Raw genomic sequence first — 15,810 nt, forward strand, 5'->3', positions numbered from 1 at the left:
GGACTGCACATATTTAAATCAGCTGGTCCTGACATTCTCCACCCCAGAGTGCTAAGGGAATTAGCAGAGGTCATTGCGGGACCCCTGGCTTGGCTTTATTTGCATTCATCTGGTGTGGTGCCAGAGGACTGGAAAAGGGCCAGTATGGTTCCCATTTTCAAAAAAGGGAGGAAGGAGGACCCAGGAAACTATAGGCCAGTTAGTCTTATCTCGATCCTTGGTAAGCTTTTTGAGAGAATTATCATAGTGCATGTCCATGAGGGGCCAGCAGGGGAGATTATGCTTAGGGGCAACCAACACGGGTTCATTAGAGGCAGGTCCTGTCAGACCAACCAGGTGGCCTTCTATGACCAGGTCACAAAATCCTTAGATGCAGGGGTAGCAGTGGACGTAGTCTTTCTGGACTTTAGGAAGGCCTTTGAGACTGTCTCTCACCCCATTCTCATTAAAAATCTTAGGGGACTATGGCATCGACACCTACACAGTCAAATGGGTCACTAACTGGCTGGAGGGCCGCACCCAGAGAGTAGTGGTGGATGGGTCATTGTTGACCTGGAGGGATGTGGGCAGTGGGGTTCTGCAGGGCTCGGTCCTTGGGCCTGCACTGTTCAACATCTTCATCAGTGACTGGGATGAGGGAGTAAAAAGCACCCTGTTCAAATTCGCAGATGACACTAACATGTGGGGGGAAGTGGGCATGCTAGAAGGGAGGAATAGGCTGCAATCAGATCTAGACAGTTTACAGGGGTGGGCAGATGAAAACAGGATGGGTTTCAACACTGACAAGTGCAAGGTACTGCACCTGGGGATGAAGAACCAGCAGCATACCTACAGGCTGGGGATCTCACTTCTCATCAGTGCAGAGGCAGAAAAGGATCTTGGAGTCTTTATTGATGCAAAAATGAACATGGGCCGACAGCATGGGGATGCGGATAGGAAGGCCACCCACACCTTGTCATGCATCCACAGATGCATCTGAAGCACGTCCGAGGAGGTGATCCTTCCCTCTATGTGACACTGGTCAGGCCGCAGTTGGAGTACTGCATCCAGTTCTTGGCACTGCACTTCAGGAGAGATGTGGACAACATAGAGAGGGTCCAGAGGAGGGCCACTCACAGGATCAGGGTCAGCAGGGCAGGCCCTATGAGGAGAGGGTAAGGGACCTGAACCTGTTCAGCCTCCACAAGAGTAGGCTGAGGGGGGAACTAGTGGCCATTTACAAACTAGTCAGAGGGGACCAGCAGGCATTGGAGGAGTCCCTGTTCCCCCGAGTACTCCTAGGAGTGACTAGAAATAATGGTCACAAGCTGGCAGAGGGCAGATTTAGACTAGGTATCAGGAGGCGCTACTTCACTGTCAGGGCAGCTAGGATCTGGAACTGACTTCCAAGAGAAGTGGTGCTGGCTCCTACCCTGGGGGTCTTTAAGAGGAGGCTAGATGAACACCTTGCTGGGGTAGTTTGACCCCAGTACTCTTTCCTGCCATGTCAGGGGGTCGGACTTGATGATCTGCTCAGGTCCCTTCCAACCCTACAACTATGAAACTATGAAACTATGACCCTCTCAATGCCACATCCCTCTTGAAGTGTGGTGCCCAGAACTGGATGCAGTACACCAACTGTGCCCTGACCAATACCACATAGAGGGAAGGATCACCTCCCTGGACCTAATTTTGATGCATCTGTAGATGCACGACAACGTGTGGTTAGCCTTACTGATCGCTTCCTCACTTTGGTGGCTCATGTTCATCCTAGAGTCAACAATGACTCCAAGAACCCTTTCTGCCACCAAGCAGGGTGTTCCCCAGCATATAGGTGTGTTGCTGGTTCCTTCTCCCTAGATGCAATACCTTGCATTTGTCTGAGTTGAATTCCATCCTATTCTCATCCACCCACCTCTGTAATTTGTCTAGATCGAGCTGGATTCTGTCCCTCCCCTCCAGTGTGCCCACCTCACCCCACAACTTGGTGTCATCAGCGAATTTGGACAGCATGCATTCCACATCCACATCCAGATCACTGATAAAGATGTTGAACAGTACAGGCCCCAGGACCAAGCCCTAGTGGACTCCAATGCCTACATCCCTCCAGGTCAAAAATGACTTGCACACCACCACTCTCTGGGTGCAACCATCTAGCCAGTTTGCCAACCATCTGACTGTGTAGGCATCAATGCCACAGTCACCACGTTTTTTTTAAAAGAATGTGGTGGGAAACCCTGTCAAAGGCCTTCTTAAAGTCCAGGAAGACAACATCCATCCTAACACCCTCATCCAGGGACTTTATGGCCTGATCTTAAAAAGAAACTAGGTTAGTCAGGCAGGATATGCCTTCAATGAACCCATGTTGGTTGCCCCTGAGCATTACCTCCCCTGCTGGGCCCTTGCAGATGTGCTCCTTGATAATTTTCTCAAAGGTCTTCCCAAGGACCGAGGTAAGACTTACTGGCCTATAATTGCTGGAGTCCTCCTTTCTCCCCTTCTTGTAAATGGCCCTTTTCCACACTGGCCCTTTCCCAATCCTCTGGTACCTGGCCAGTGCCCCACGAGCACTCATTGAGTCATGCCAGGGGCCCGGCTATGATACCCGCTAATTCTCTCAGCACCCTCAGGTGGACAGCATCTGGACCTAGTGATTTAAACACATCCAGCCCCTCCAAAAGTTCCCTAACTAGGTCGTCCCTGACCCTAGGCATGGTGGTGCCTCTCCTGCATCCGTCCACAAATCTAGTGGGGGAGATGTCCCGGTCCCTATTAAGGAATACGGAGGCAAAGATTTCATTAAAGATTTAATTAAAATGAGCCTCATCCCCCACTTTGTCGTGGACCCATGATCTATAGCAGACCCCTAATACAACATCATCCTTGTTGCTCTGTCCTGTGACCCAAATTCAGAGACTTTCAACAGGTCTATCTCCAGTTTCATACTGGAGCTCTGAGCAATCATATAGCTCTTTTACATAAAGTGCAGTTTTTCCACGTCTTCTCCCCTGCCTGTCTATCTTGAACATTTTATACCCATCCATGACAGAACTTCAGTCACGTGACCTATCCCACTAAATTTCTGCAATTCCAATCACATCATAGTTTCCTGACTGTACAAGGGCTCTTTATTCTTCCTGCTTGCTTCCCTGCCCTATTTTCTCAGGAAGAATGAAGCCTCCCCTGTTGCCCACAACTGCTTGCTCTTCCTCCAGGTCACACACTTCCCACTTAGCTCACACCTTTGGTCTCCATCCCCAAGAAAACCTAGTTTAGAGCCCTCCTCACTAGGCTAGCGAGCCTGTCTACAAAAATGCTTTTCCTTCTCTTTGTCAGGTGGATCCCATCTCTTTGCAGCAATCCTTCTTTTTTGAACATCATCCCATGGTCAAAGAAGCCAAAGCCCTGCTGGCAATACTACCCAAACAGCTATACATTGATCTGCAGGATGAACCTACTCCTGCCCAGGTCCTTTCCCATGACCAGAAAGATTTAAGATTCTATCTAAGAGTTAGAGTTAGAGAACAAAGTTGTCTTGAGCTTTTCTGGTATCTCCTAGTCTGACTCTTTGCCCCATATTTTGATCCAAATAGGGTGATAAGTAATGAGTCTTAAACCATGATTTGTTTAGGCAGTATCAAGATAAGGGTCTCTGGTGGCTGGGGAGATGCAGGCATATAGGCAACAGAATTTAGTAGCAACACAGATTCATAGTAAGAGAGTAGAGGTTATGGTGGCAGCGGCCTTACTGACAGAGCTCCACGGCTCTGAATGTTTGCTGTGCATTTGAGGTGACTTTGCCCTGTGACAGGAGTTCCTGACAGATGCATCTTCCAGCAATTATTGATAAGGCTTGGAGTAGGGTAGTTTCAGCAGAGTGAGCACTAAGCAGAATCCATAGAGGTTTGCTGAGGATTTGGAAGAAAGCTTCGCTTTACTTTGCTTCTCTACACTGTGCATGGGCAAGTTTCAATTAATCTGGTTCATTCTGCCTTACAAACTAGTCCATGAAACAGACCATGAAAACAGACCATGAAACCATGACAACTCCAATACAGCATTTGTGTGCCTTGTTAAACCCCCCAGATGCCTTTGAGTGGGCATATATCTGAGATGATCAATAACTTAGTCGTCTTGTAATGCTGCAATATAGGGAAAGGTCCTTCAGTGAATGCAGAACAGAAGAATTATGCTGTCTAAGAATTATGCTGGCTTTATGGTGGTCTCTAGGCTTGAGAGACTGTAGCCCAAGTAATTAAAATCCAGCTGCAGAAGCAATTAGTCTGCAGTATTGACCTGTTGGTGTCCCTTTGAGTCTTGTATTTATTTTAATTCATAAATGGGCTGGGATTCTAGAGCTATAACTCCAGGAGGCAGCTTTGCAGAGGGACACTAGGGATAATTAATGAACCTATGCTGACACAGTTCTATATTCTGCCATCCTTCTTATCAACATATTTTTGGCCCTCTGTGTTAAATTCACTTCATAAGCTGCATTAGAAACCAATATGAGAAATAGATAAAACATAGATGGATAGAGAGATACATGCTGTGCACTCTAACCTATCCCTCACTCTCATCCCTTTTCTCTCATAGTGTAACAACTTCTCTTCCTGCAGACTGTAAAATGTTGACTTTCTCATCATTTGAAAATATTTCTCCCAACGGAGGCTAAGGGTTTCAAGAGACCAGGCCTACCATCTATAGGAAAGGAGGTAGAAGATGCAATGACTTTGACTCTATAAACCAATTTATTATTGATCAACAGCTCCTCTTTTACTCAGTTTTAGGCACCAAGGATGGAAGAATGAAGAGGTAAAATGCTAGGGTTAACATAGTTCAGATACAAAATTTCAGCTCTAGGTGTGCCTATAAAATGTCTGCATACAGCTTCAAATGAATAGTTCTGTGGCAACATGGGAGATCATTCATGCAAGGAGCTAAGTGTGCAAGTAGAAAGACAAGTCTGAGGCTGCTTTGGGCCCGAGAGCCAGAACGCAGTCCACACATGCACTTGCTAGCCCAATGGTTTATCTGATACAGTAAAAGCTGCGTTATCCAGCACTTTACTAACCAGAATTTTCTATTAACTGGCTTGCTGATCAACATGGCAAGAGCAAAACCATCTGCCGATCGACATGGCAAAAGCAAAACTTCTGGCACTTCCGGTTTCATCACACCCTACTTCTTCCTTGTGGACCATGGCCTGGGGCAAAGCAGTTTGTGCAGGGCCCCCCTCCCTGTCCCCTAGGACACTGATGGCAGGGAGTGAAAGCCCTGGTGCTCTGGACGCAGCAGGAGAGGCAGCAGTCCGAACAGGCAAAGATACCTCTCAGAAAACAGGCATATTTGATTAACTGGCACCCCCTATTCCCCATGGATGCCAGGTAACAGAGCTTTTATAGTATCTCCGTGGACAGGAGAAAGCTGTAGCTTCATGCCAGAAAGGCTTTCAGTGTCCCTTTGTTAATCCTGCAGACAGGAGGATGACACTGTCACTCCACCTAGCTCAACTCCTGGCTCCCCTGCTGTCTCTGGGGACTGAAGAATGGATGGGACTCATGGCTATCCTACCAAGACATGTGTGGAGAGACAAACATGAAGGTGGCAAAGGGGCAGGAGGAGGAGATGACTACAAGTCACTATGAGGTCTATTTGGGGAGGGAGATGCTAAGGAAGAATAGCCAATGGGAGAAAGGTGCTAGGGGTCAAGTGCTGGGGGGAGGGATACATATTTGAATAAGGGACCACCATGAGGATGTTGAATTGGGAAGACATGCAAGCAGGCAACAAGAGGGAAATCAGGGAGAGAAAAACCCTAGGGACATAGGACCCTTAGGGGCAGGTGGCCTTAAGGAAAGTGGAGGGATATGAGTGGGGGAGCAGGAAAGACCTATGTTGCATGAGGAATAGAAAGAAGTAGAGCTGTTAATGTAAGCTGTTAAGATTTTGAAGTAATCCTGATGGTGAGGAGGAATGGGGAGATGGGAAGGGTTTGGAGTGGCATGATGTGGGAAGTGGGAAAGAAGGCAAGATATTGAGGAGTTAAAGGAGGTTTACTAGGGTCATGAAGGGTTCCAGGATGGTGTGAAAAGATGTTGAGGATGCCAGGAGACAGAGAAACAGGGAGCCCTGGAGTGGATGCTGGGGACACCTGCAGAGGGGATGTGGCTAGGGGTACAGGTGTAAAGTGGGAGGGATCAGGAAAGAAGATGTGCCTGGGAGAATGTGAAAAGAGTCCAGGAATAGGCAGGGAGTATCAGGTTAGTTGCAGGGTTTGTGGAGATGACTTACAGAAAGCAGTGTATTTGACTTGAGGAAGAAAAGAGTAAGAACAAGAAGTGGGAAATGGGGACAAGTCTGCAGTGATTAAGGTGTGAGACAGAGTAGAAGAGGGAGGGAGAAGAGTGTGGATTTCAAGTAGGGAGAGTTTGCAGTAGGGGACTTGAGACAATGGAGAGACTGCAGGATGGGAGCTGAGTGAGAGGAGGATGGACTAATTGACTGAGAGGAGATTGGAACAAAACTGGGGGACTTGAAGTTAGGGAAAGGAGTTTACAAGATCTGGTGGAAGGGGGAATGCTTAAGAGGTTGCCAGACTTGTTGTGAGGAGTGGAAGAAGAGGATGACACTGGATTAGTGAGAAAAGATGATGATATGAGTATGGGAAGGGGCAGAGGATTTCGATGAGTGTGGAGGAGAGTAAGGAGCTTGGGAAAGAAAAGAAAGTGAGATGGGTTTGGGCAAAGGAGAGGAGCCTGGAGAAGTAGGGAAGAAATAGAGACAGAGGACTTGCAAGAAGGGATAAATACCCCCTCTATGGGGTGTGGAATAAGTGTCTGAAGAGAAGAAAGGGGAAAGATGAGGAGAGTCATGTGGGTGAGCGGCAAGACTTCTGTGGAGTAATTTTGGAAATGGGAAGGTGTCTGGGGTACATGCCACTTTGGGGAGGAGAGCTGATAGAGGTACTGATAGGATGACCAGAAATCTGGTGCTGGGGAGACAATGAGATGAATTTAGGGAGAAGAACAGAAGTGTAACCCAGGTGCGCTCAGTATGTGCTCCCCTCCCTCTATCTTCCAATAGAAGAGATGGGTGGCTAGGCAGGAGTGCTGTGAGATGGATCTGCAAATGCAAACTAGTTCCCTCTATTCCCTGTAGAGTCAGGCCAGGACAAGGACTACTTAACTATGTATAGATTTATTAATATATAGAAAATTTAAAGAAATTGATATTGAGGCACATATATACACAAATATACAATTGTCATATAGTATTATATCCCACAAATGAAGGCTGAAAGATTACACCACCTCAAGAAGCATCAATCAATGCATGGATAAGCAGTTGATCTGAAACAGATAAGTAACAGTGAGTACAGGTAAGCACAGGTAAGTACAAGTAAGCATCAAGGAAGGGTTCTCAGCAGAGCCCTGGCTAAGAGTCATATACTCTATTAAACTCATATACTCTATTCTACTCTATTAAACTACCAATATACAATATACTTATAATCTATTAAACTACCAATATACAATTATACAAATACACAAAATATATAATGTAGTGTTACAAAATATAAGGTGCGCTCTCATAAAATATAAGGTGCATAAACATAAAAAATAAACTTGACTCTTCAAAAGTCCCCAAAGCCTAGACTGTTCCTAAGGCCCTGGCTGTATTCCAGTGACTACTGAGAGGGGAAAACCCTAATGCCCTTGGGCCTTTCACAAACCCCAATAAAGCCTATAAACTCAGAGGGGCCCTCTTCTCCTGGGACCTCCCCTCCAGGAGCCCCTTACTAACCAGGAGGAATTTCCCCTCCCCTGTGGAAATACTTTTCCCCAGCCACTCATGACTCTGGGGTCCAGAGTGAGTGGTCCTTGGCCCCTCAGGCACATTGCTCCTTGATTTCAGGAGTCCCCTGGGCCTTTGATTCCTTCTGGGCCACTCGCCCACTTGGAGCCCTGAGCACTGCCATGTGTTCCCGGGAGCTTTGCCTTCTGCTAAGTGTTGGAGGCCCAGGTCGCCTTGTGTAATACTGGGTCTAGGTCTGCTCCTGGACCCTCCTTGAAGCATTGTCTGCACCAGGTTGCTGGCTCTGTGCCAAGGTCCTAATCTCTCCTTGACTGCTCCGTGCTGAGCTGTTGATACAGGCTGCCTGGCCCTGAGCCAGGGGTTGCAGACCCAAGATGCCTTGTGCAGCTCCCAGCATCTGGTTCCATGCATTGAGCTGTGCACTATTTGCTATGCTTCTTCATGGTAGGGGTGGGGACGTGGCTGCTCTCTGGTCCCTTTCTTTGGGGGGGGGGCTTCGGGGCTCTTCAGGGCAATGGCTCTACCCTGCTGGTCAGCTCACACCACCTTCTTCTTTGTCCTCTTCTCCATTCCTCAATGCAACCAACCATGTGCTAGGCACACTGTTCTTTTATACTCTCTGAGGGCTCCGCCCCTGGATTGTAAATGGGTGAATCAGATTAAAGCAAGGTGCAGGCTTCAACCAGGTCCAAGTTCTCTTTCTCACCCTAGGTAGGGGAGGGGCAAGCTCCTCCCCAGCAATTGTCCAATTGGTGGAAGGGGTCCACCAATCACAATGAAGATTCTCCAAGTCCAGACATGCTGGGCAGCTATCAGTAAGCCTGCCACAGAAGACTTGAAGAGAATTGAGGGGAATGGGATGAGGGGTGGAGGGAGAGGCTTGTTAGAAGGAGCAGACATGGAAGGAACTTGTGGGAAGTAGATGAACAGGGGTATTTCACATGGAGAGTAGTCTGGATTAGAAAGAATAGAGAAAATGAGGTACTGAGAGGTGGGTGGAAACTTGGGGCTGGATTCTATTTCACCTATTAGGGGTATAAATGGATTAATGAATACAACCTGTGTGTATGATCCTATGCTGTCATGATCAAGTCCCTGAAAAAGTTGATATAGAGGTGAGTAGGTCCTCCTTTTCCTTACTGCTTTTTTATGACCTCAGTATGAAAGGGAAGATGATGGTGTCCTGTAAAATCAGAATTTATTGGAGTTTCAGGTCTTGAGCAGGTTGGACTAGAGTCACATTTATGAACCTAAGTCCACTGAGACACCCAATAGATGAAATAGGATCTGGCCTTGGTATGCCAAGTAAAGAATACTGTAGTAAGGACAAGTGCCAGCCAAAACAGCAGGACAGGAAGAGAGGGGAAAGGAGATAAGTACTGAGGATCTTGTTTGTTTACAGGAAAGGGGGAAAAGTAACTCCTGTTGCTGTTATCTTTTTTATGGTGGCTGGAAAGAAGTGGTACTCTTAGAGTAATTCAGGGTAATACCTCAGTCTTTCTCTACCTAATTTTTGGGACAAAATTACTGTCCTGTGTGAGGGTATGTACTGGGAAGATAGAAAAACTCCATAGGAGCCATTTCTTCCAATGCCTGCAAAGCAGTAGCATCCCTACATGTTTAATGCTTGCAATGATTGCTTTATCCAGAAAACAGTCCTCTGACATTATGTTGTTGGGGAAATAAACATTGTGGCTAAAATCTTACAACAGGCCTTTCTCTAGCAAAGACATGGAGTGATTTAGTATTATACACATTGGTATCACTTCTATGAAGCCACGTTTCTGTAGTACTTCCAAGGGTGTCATCAGTCTCCTCCCCCCTCTCCCCCCACCCCCAAAGTGGTTATTTCAGCTGTAAGCTGAAGGTCACTTAAAATGTCATTTTCATTTAGTTGCCATGATGGGGTAATTATAGCTGAAAGTACAAGGTTTATTAAACAATTACTAAACCATTGTAGTCCATTTTCAGTAAGAAATTTGAGTGGGAACAGATGCCACTTTGTGGAAGAGCTAGAAAGGCATCTTTAGATTTTCCAACTATTTCCTGCCAGAAATTTGTATAATTGCATGTACATTTTTTAGTTCCACTCTTTTAATCCCAGGGGTAGCAGAAAAAGGAGGTTTGTGTAAAGAGCTCATCAGATCTAAGTGTTTACCACTCACCTGGAATGCCATTTTTTGGATGGTATAATTCATGTAATAGGACCACATTGTGTGGCCTTAGGAGGACTATGGGTGTGTATATTATGGTAATTTTCTTCTTGGCAATTCAGGAGCCAGAGTAATGGGCACATTAGAAAAGTAGATTAGATCCTACATGGTTCTGAGTACTTTGATCTTCACTGGAGTCTAGGTTGTAAAGGGCAGCTAGGAGCATACAGAAGGTCTTCAGCACCGTACCAGGCAGGGCCAAATGTTATGCTTCATCTGCACACAAAACCCATATAACTTTAACCATATCATAGATTGGTACAGCCCTATATAGGTGGATGCAGTCACTTGCATATAGTGGTGCTTGTAATTGGATAACTATTTTTGTACAAAAGTTAAAAAGAACAGGATAATTCTCTAATATTTCCAGTACTTGGTTATGGATATTTCTGTGAATATTCTTAAAAGAAATCTCATTGGATGGATTATCCATAGATAGAAAATACAGAAGGGTAAGTGTAGACAAAGCAAATTCCAGGGTGGATTTTCTTTTCTTTTTTCTTTTTGTTTTTTGAGCCAGTATTCATAGACAGTTCCTTGATATTTGTGCCTTACTCTAATCATGTGTAAAGTAGAACAGATCCCTTATTCTAAATGAGTGTGGCAGCCTTCTTCTGAGATGTATGCAGACTAGTCCTGAGGGATAGTATTAAGGATGAAGGATCTCAGAATTTATATTACCCAAGTGTTGATTTTCTGTCTTCTACTTAACAAAACATGGCAGGGGTAACAGGAAAATTTACCAGAGAATTTAATTAGATTTTTTTATTCCTCTCATCTTTTTCCCTTTGATTATATTGTGGTATCTAAATGTTCCCTATTTTTTTGCCTAGATAGGCCGAGTTCCCATGTTACACTGTGAAAGATAGACATAGCAGTCTATCCCTGCAGTGAAACCAGCCTCCCTCCAGACTTGATGGAAATGCCAGGGGACAGGAGAGAGGAAGGGGCTGTCCTGGAGTGAATGCCAACTCCAGAGGACAGAAGAGGTGGGCTGAGAGGAGTCCCAAACAGAGGAGTAATATGAGGAGAAGCCCTGAGCCGGGGAGCAAAATCAGAAGTCCTGAGTCAGAGAGAGACAGGGGGGAGCAGCCTCAAACTGGGGAGAGATGCCAGAATGAGAAACGAGGGAGGGAATGCCTTTGGGGCATGGCCAGGAAAAAACAACAGACTGATGCCAGAGCCCGGGAGGGAGAAGAGGGAATTGACATGACCTGGAGAGGAGGAGGGGGAAGGACAGCTGGCAAACAGGCTGTGGAAGAGTCCCAGGAAGTAGGGGGACAAAGGAGGGATGAGCCTGTGGGCTACAGTTGAGGCTAGCAGCCACAAGGAGCCCCATAGTCAGGTAAGAGACATACCAGAAGCTAGCCAGAAGGAGTGGCAGCCCAGTGGCAATGACTGGGATGCAGGGAAAAAAAAATAGCAATATAGATTTAAACAAAAAACGAGCTGCAGGCAGCAGTTAAAACAGGACTTTGTTTTGTTTGATTATATTTTGATCCAGACTGGACATCATTTTGTTTGCTTAGTCATTTTTACATTAACACCATGAAAGGAATCCTGGATGTCAGGTGGCATGTGACTGAGGTACAGGGGATGGTAGAGCCCTAATTTTTCAAGTTAGTAAATATCTTCTTCTGTCCTGTGTTGTGGTGAGCATTTTCCCATTGGGGAAAGTGTGTACAGAACCCTGTAATAAATAAGAACCAGAATACTTGCCATCAAAGTTGTGTATTAACAGGGAAGGGTAATGTAAGACCCCCTTACCCATTACAGCAGAAGAAAAGATGTCATCTTGGAGAGGGCATAAGCCCTATTGTACCCACCATCGACATCTTGGTGCATTGGCCGGAAATTCCAATAGTGGCCTCAGAAAGATGGATCCACAACAGGCTGCAGTAGGGGGAGCAGATGTGTGGCAACAGACCTTAAATATGATGGCCCAAATTATTCAACAACAACAACATCAGTCGGCTCATCAATTGGCCCTGGAAGAGAAAATAATACAACAACAAGAAAGGATCCAGCAACATATGATGGATTTTAAGGTCCCAAAGATGTCTCAAAAAGATGATCCAGAAACCTTCTTGGAAGCTTTTGAAAGGGCAGCAGTATTTTCAGCACTGGATAGGAGTAAGTGGGTGAGCAAGTTGAGAGTATTATTAGTTGGCCCAAGTGCAGGCAGCATATAGAGTCATGCCTAGGGAAGAAGTGGGGAATTATGACAGAGTAAAACAAGAAATATTACATAGGCTAGACATCACCCCTGAACAATATCAACAGATGCTTACGGTGAGAAAGGGTTGAGAGGATCACACCCCCAGATGCTATTACAAGCCTTGGCAGACATGCTTGAAAAATGGTTGAAGCCTGGAGAATCCTCCAAGGCTTAAATGTGTGACAAGATTTTACTGGAACGATTTTTGACAGATTTGGATGACCCTACACAGAAGTGGGTGCAGTGTCACTGACTGAAGACTTCAACAGATGCTCTCCAATTAGTAGAAATTTATGAGAGTACTTAAACAGATTTAAATAAAGATTAAACTCTGAAGGAAGTAGTAGTCATAGGGGGGAAACACTCTGAGAAGAAGACACGAGAGAGGGTCACAGGGTACTTCATCCATGGATTATTTGCATTAGCTGTGGCCAGTTGGGACATATGGATAGGGAATGTATGATGCACCTTCAGAATTGGGTATTGATGAGGGAAAAGTGGAAGGTGCACAAGGGGGAGGGGCACAAGGGGGAGACCCCGGAATCCTCACAGGTGGAGATGATGGACTGTAGCTTGGGAAAAACCAGGGGAGTTCGTAGACAACCAAAGCCAGTGGTGGAGGTAGAAATAGGTGGAAAAATAATAAAGGCCACAGTAGACATGGGTTGTGTGCAAACATTGATTAGAGCAGATTTGGTCTCCGGGGGCAAAGGAGAAAAATCAGACCTATGAATATGGTCTGTATGTATGGGGAGTCGACAACTTATGAGAGAAGGAAACTGCTGGTCAAAGTAGGAGTGTCATGGGTTATCCCTGTGGGTATCACTCCTACACTGCCTTATTCCATGGTGTTAGGAAGAGAGTATCTGGAAGCTTACAATATTGTAGAAAAGATTTAAAAAACAGAGAAAGATGAATAATGGGGTGTTTGGGAGAAAAGACCTAACAAAAGGATGGTGAGGAAGAGAAGGAGTGCTTTGACCTGACAAACTGGCTAACGGAGCTCAGTTTAGAGTGCTTTGAGTAGACAAATTAGCTAGTGGAGCTCAGTTTAGAGAAATGCAAAGACAAGACCCTGCATTTATGGTTATATGGGAAAGAGAAATCTCTAAACAGGAGGGAAGAAGTGATCTGGCCAGACTTATGTAAAAACCTACCTGTGGCGGCAAGGTGCCCCCACAGGTGCTTGAGGGAGAGAGAAGAGAGCCCACAGACCCCAGACCCCGAGGGCAATCCCCCAGAGGGGCGTACGTACCTCCTGGAGAACAGCAGGAGCAGGAGCTGCATTCGCAGCTGCAGCTGAGCGAACCAGCATTACGCCGGCTGTGGCATCAGCTGTTCCCAGTGAGGGGAACAGCTGAGCCAATCCCAGTGGCCGTAGCAGCTGCCGCGGGAAGATTCAAAAATGCCGGTGGAGCGGGGAATGGGAGAGAGCTGGAGAGAGAGAGCACAGGCTGGTAGCTCATGAGGCGAGCTCCGGCATGGGAAGGAGATGACCCAGACTGCCAGGCTCCAGCAGGCAGCCCAGGGAAGGGCTTTAAGCCTTCGGCAGGAGGCAGAACAGGAGGCAGACAAGGAGGGCAAGCAGAGGCACTCTCACAGCCACCTGGAGGGACTTCCACTCAGGAGGCAAGGGAGCTTCCTGCTTGTGGTAAGGGAGAGGAAACAACTAAGAATCCAAGAGGGAGCTGGAGTAAGGGGGATAACCCTGCAACTCCTCCTGACTCAGAGGAATATTTTCTATAAAAAAAGAAATCTTCCCTAAGGAGGGGGGAGAGTGACCGGAACCGCAGGAACTGGTCTGAGGCCATCATACGAATCCAGGAAACAACTATAACGCATCAACCAGCGGCTGGCGTGTGGACGGGGTGTAGGGGAGGCGGAGCCCCGTGGAACACCATGTCAGATGACCGTGAGTACCACCATCCATCGGGAGACCCATTCAAGCTAACATCTCCACTGTAGATCCCCCTTAAAGTGCGTTTAATATCCAATTCATGGCAGGAAGTTGAGGGGAGGGGCAAACCCCGATAGACTGGGCGGCGAGAGGGGCACAAGCTCCACACTACCCCTTTGTGAGATAAGAAATGGGATCTTATGTCGGGTCAGGAGGGGTCATGGGCCAGGGAAAGAAGTAGTACAGATTTTGGTCCCCAGCAAGTTTAGAGTCTCACTACCATGATTAGCCTCTGAAAATCCCTTGTGAGGTCATTTGGGAAAAGCAAAACTGAGGCTTATCTAACCAAGCAATTTTTTTGGCCACATTTGTACAAAGGTATGGAGAAATTTTGTGCAGGTTGTCCTGAAAGCCAAAAGGTCAGTCAAAGGAAACCTCCTAAGGTCCTGATGATCTCTATGCCCATAATTTTTACATATAGTGATGGATGAAATTTGGCCCCTCCCAAAGAGTTCGGGGGGGGGGCATTCGTTCATCTTAACCTTTATAGATTATGTTACATGGTCCCCAGTGGTGATCCCACTTAGGTCAGTTACAGCTTCAGGGGTGGCCAAGGAGCTGTTCAACTGGATACCCTGGGTAGGGCTCCCCAAAGAGATAATGATGGACCAGGGAACCAATTTCATGTCCAGTGTTCTGAAAGATGTGTGTTGAGTTCTCTGAATTAAACATCTGAAAACTTTTTTCCTCAAAAAAAAACACCCTCAAACCAATGGGTTAGTACAATGCTTTAATGGACCCTAAAGGGGATGCTTATTTGATGTACACAAAAGGAGCTGTGAAGATGGGATCTCTTAATACCCCCCATTATTATTTGCAGTACAGGAGGCTCCACAGGCTTTGTTAGGGCATACACCATTTGAATTAATATTTGGGCACACACCTAAGAGTCTCCTTGATATTGTATGGGAAGGGTGGGAAGATAGTTCATTAGAGGCAGGTCCTGTCAGACCAACCTGGTGGCCTTCTATGACCAGGTCACAAAATCCTTAGATGCAGGGGTAGCAGTGGACGTAGTCTTTCTGGACTTCAGGAAGGCCTTCAACACTGTCTCTCACCCCATTCTCATTAAAAAACTAGGGAACTGTGGTGTCAACACCTACACAGTCAAATGGGTCACTAATTGGCTGGAGGGCCACACCCAGAGAGTGGTTGTGGATGGGTCATTTTTGACCTGGAGGGATCAGTGGGGTCCCCCAGGGCTCGGTCCTCAGACCTGCACTGTTCAACATCTTCATCAGTGACTTGGATGAGGGGGTAAAAAGCACCCTATTCAAATTTGCTCATGACACTAAGATATGGGGGGATGTGGGCATGCTAGAAGGGAGGAATAGGCTGCAATTGGACCTAGACAGGTTACAGGGGTGGGCAGATGAGAACAGGATGGATTTCAACACTGACAAGTGCAAGGTGCTGCACCTGGGGAAGAAGAACCAGCAGCATACCTACAGGCTGGGGAACTCCCTTCTTGTCAGGGCAGAGGCAGAAAAGCATCTTGGAATCATTATTGATGCCAAAATGAACATGGGCTGACAATGTCGGGACGCGGTCAGGAAGGCCAACTGTACCTTGTCATGCATCCACAGATGCATCTCAAGCAGGTTCAAGGAGGTGATCCTCCCCCT

This window comes from Alligator sinensis, unplaced genomic scaffold, assembly GCF_000455745.1.
Source record: "Alligator sinensis unplaced genomic scaffold, ASM45574v1 scaffold568_1, whole genome shotgun sequence".
In the NCBI taxonomy this organism is placed as follows: domain Eukaryota; kingdom Metazoa; phylum Chordata; order Crocodylia; family Alligatoridae; genus Alligator; species Alligator sinensis.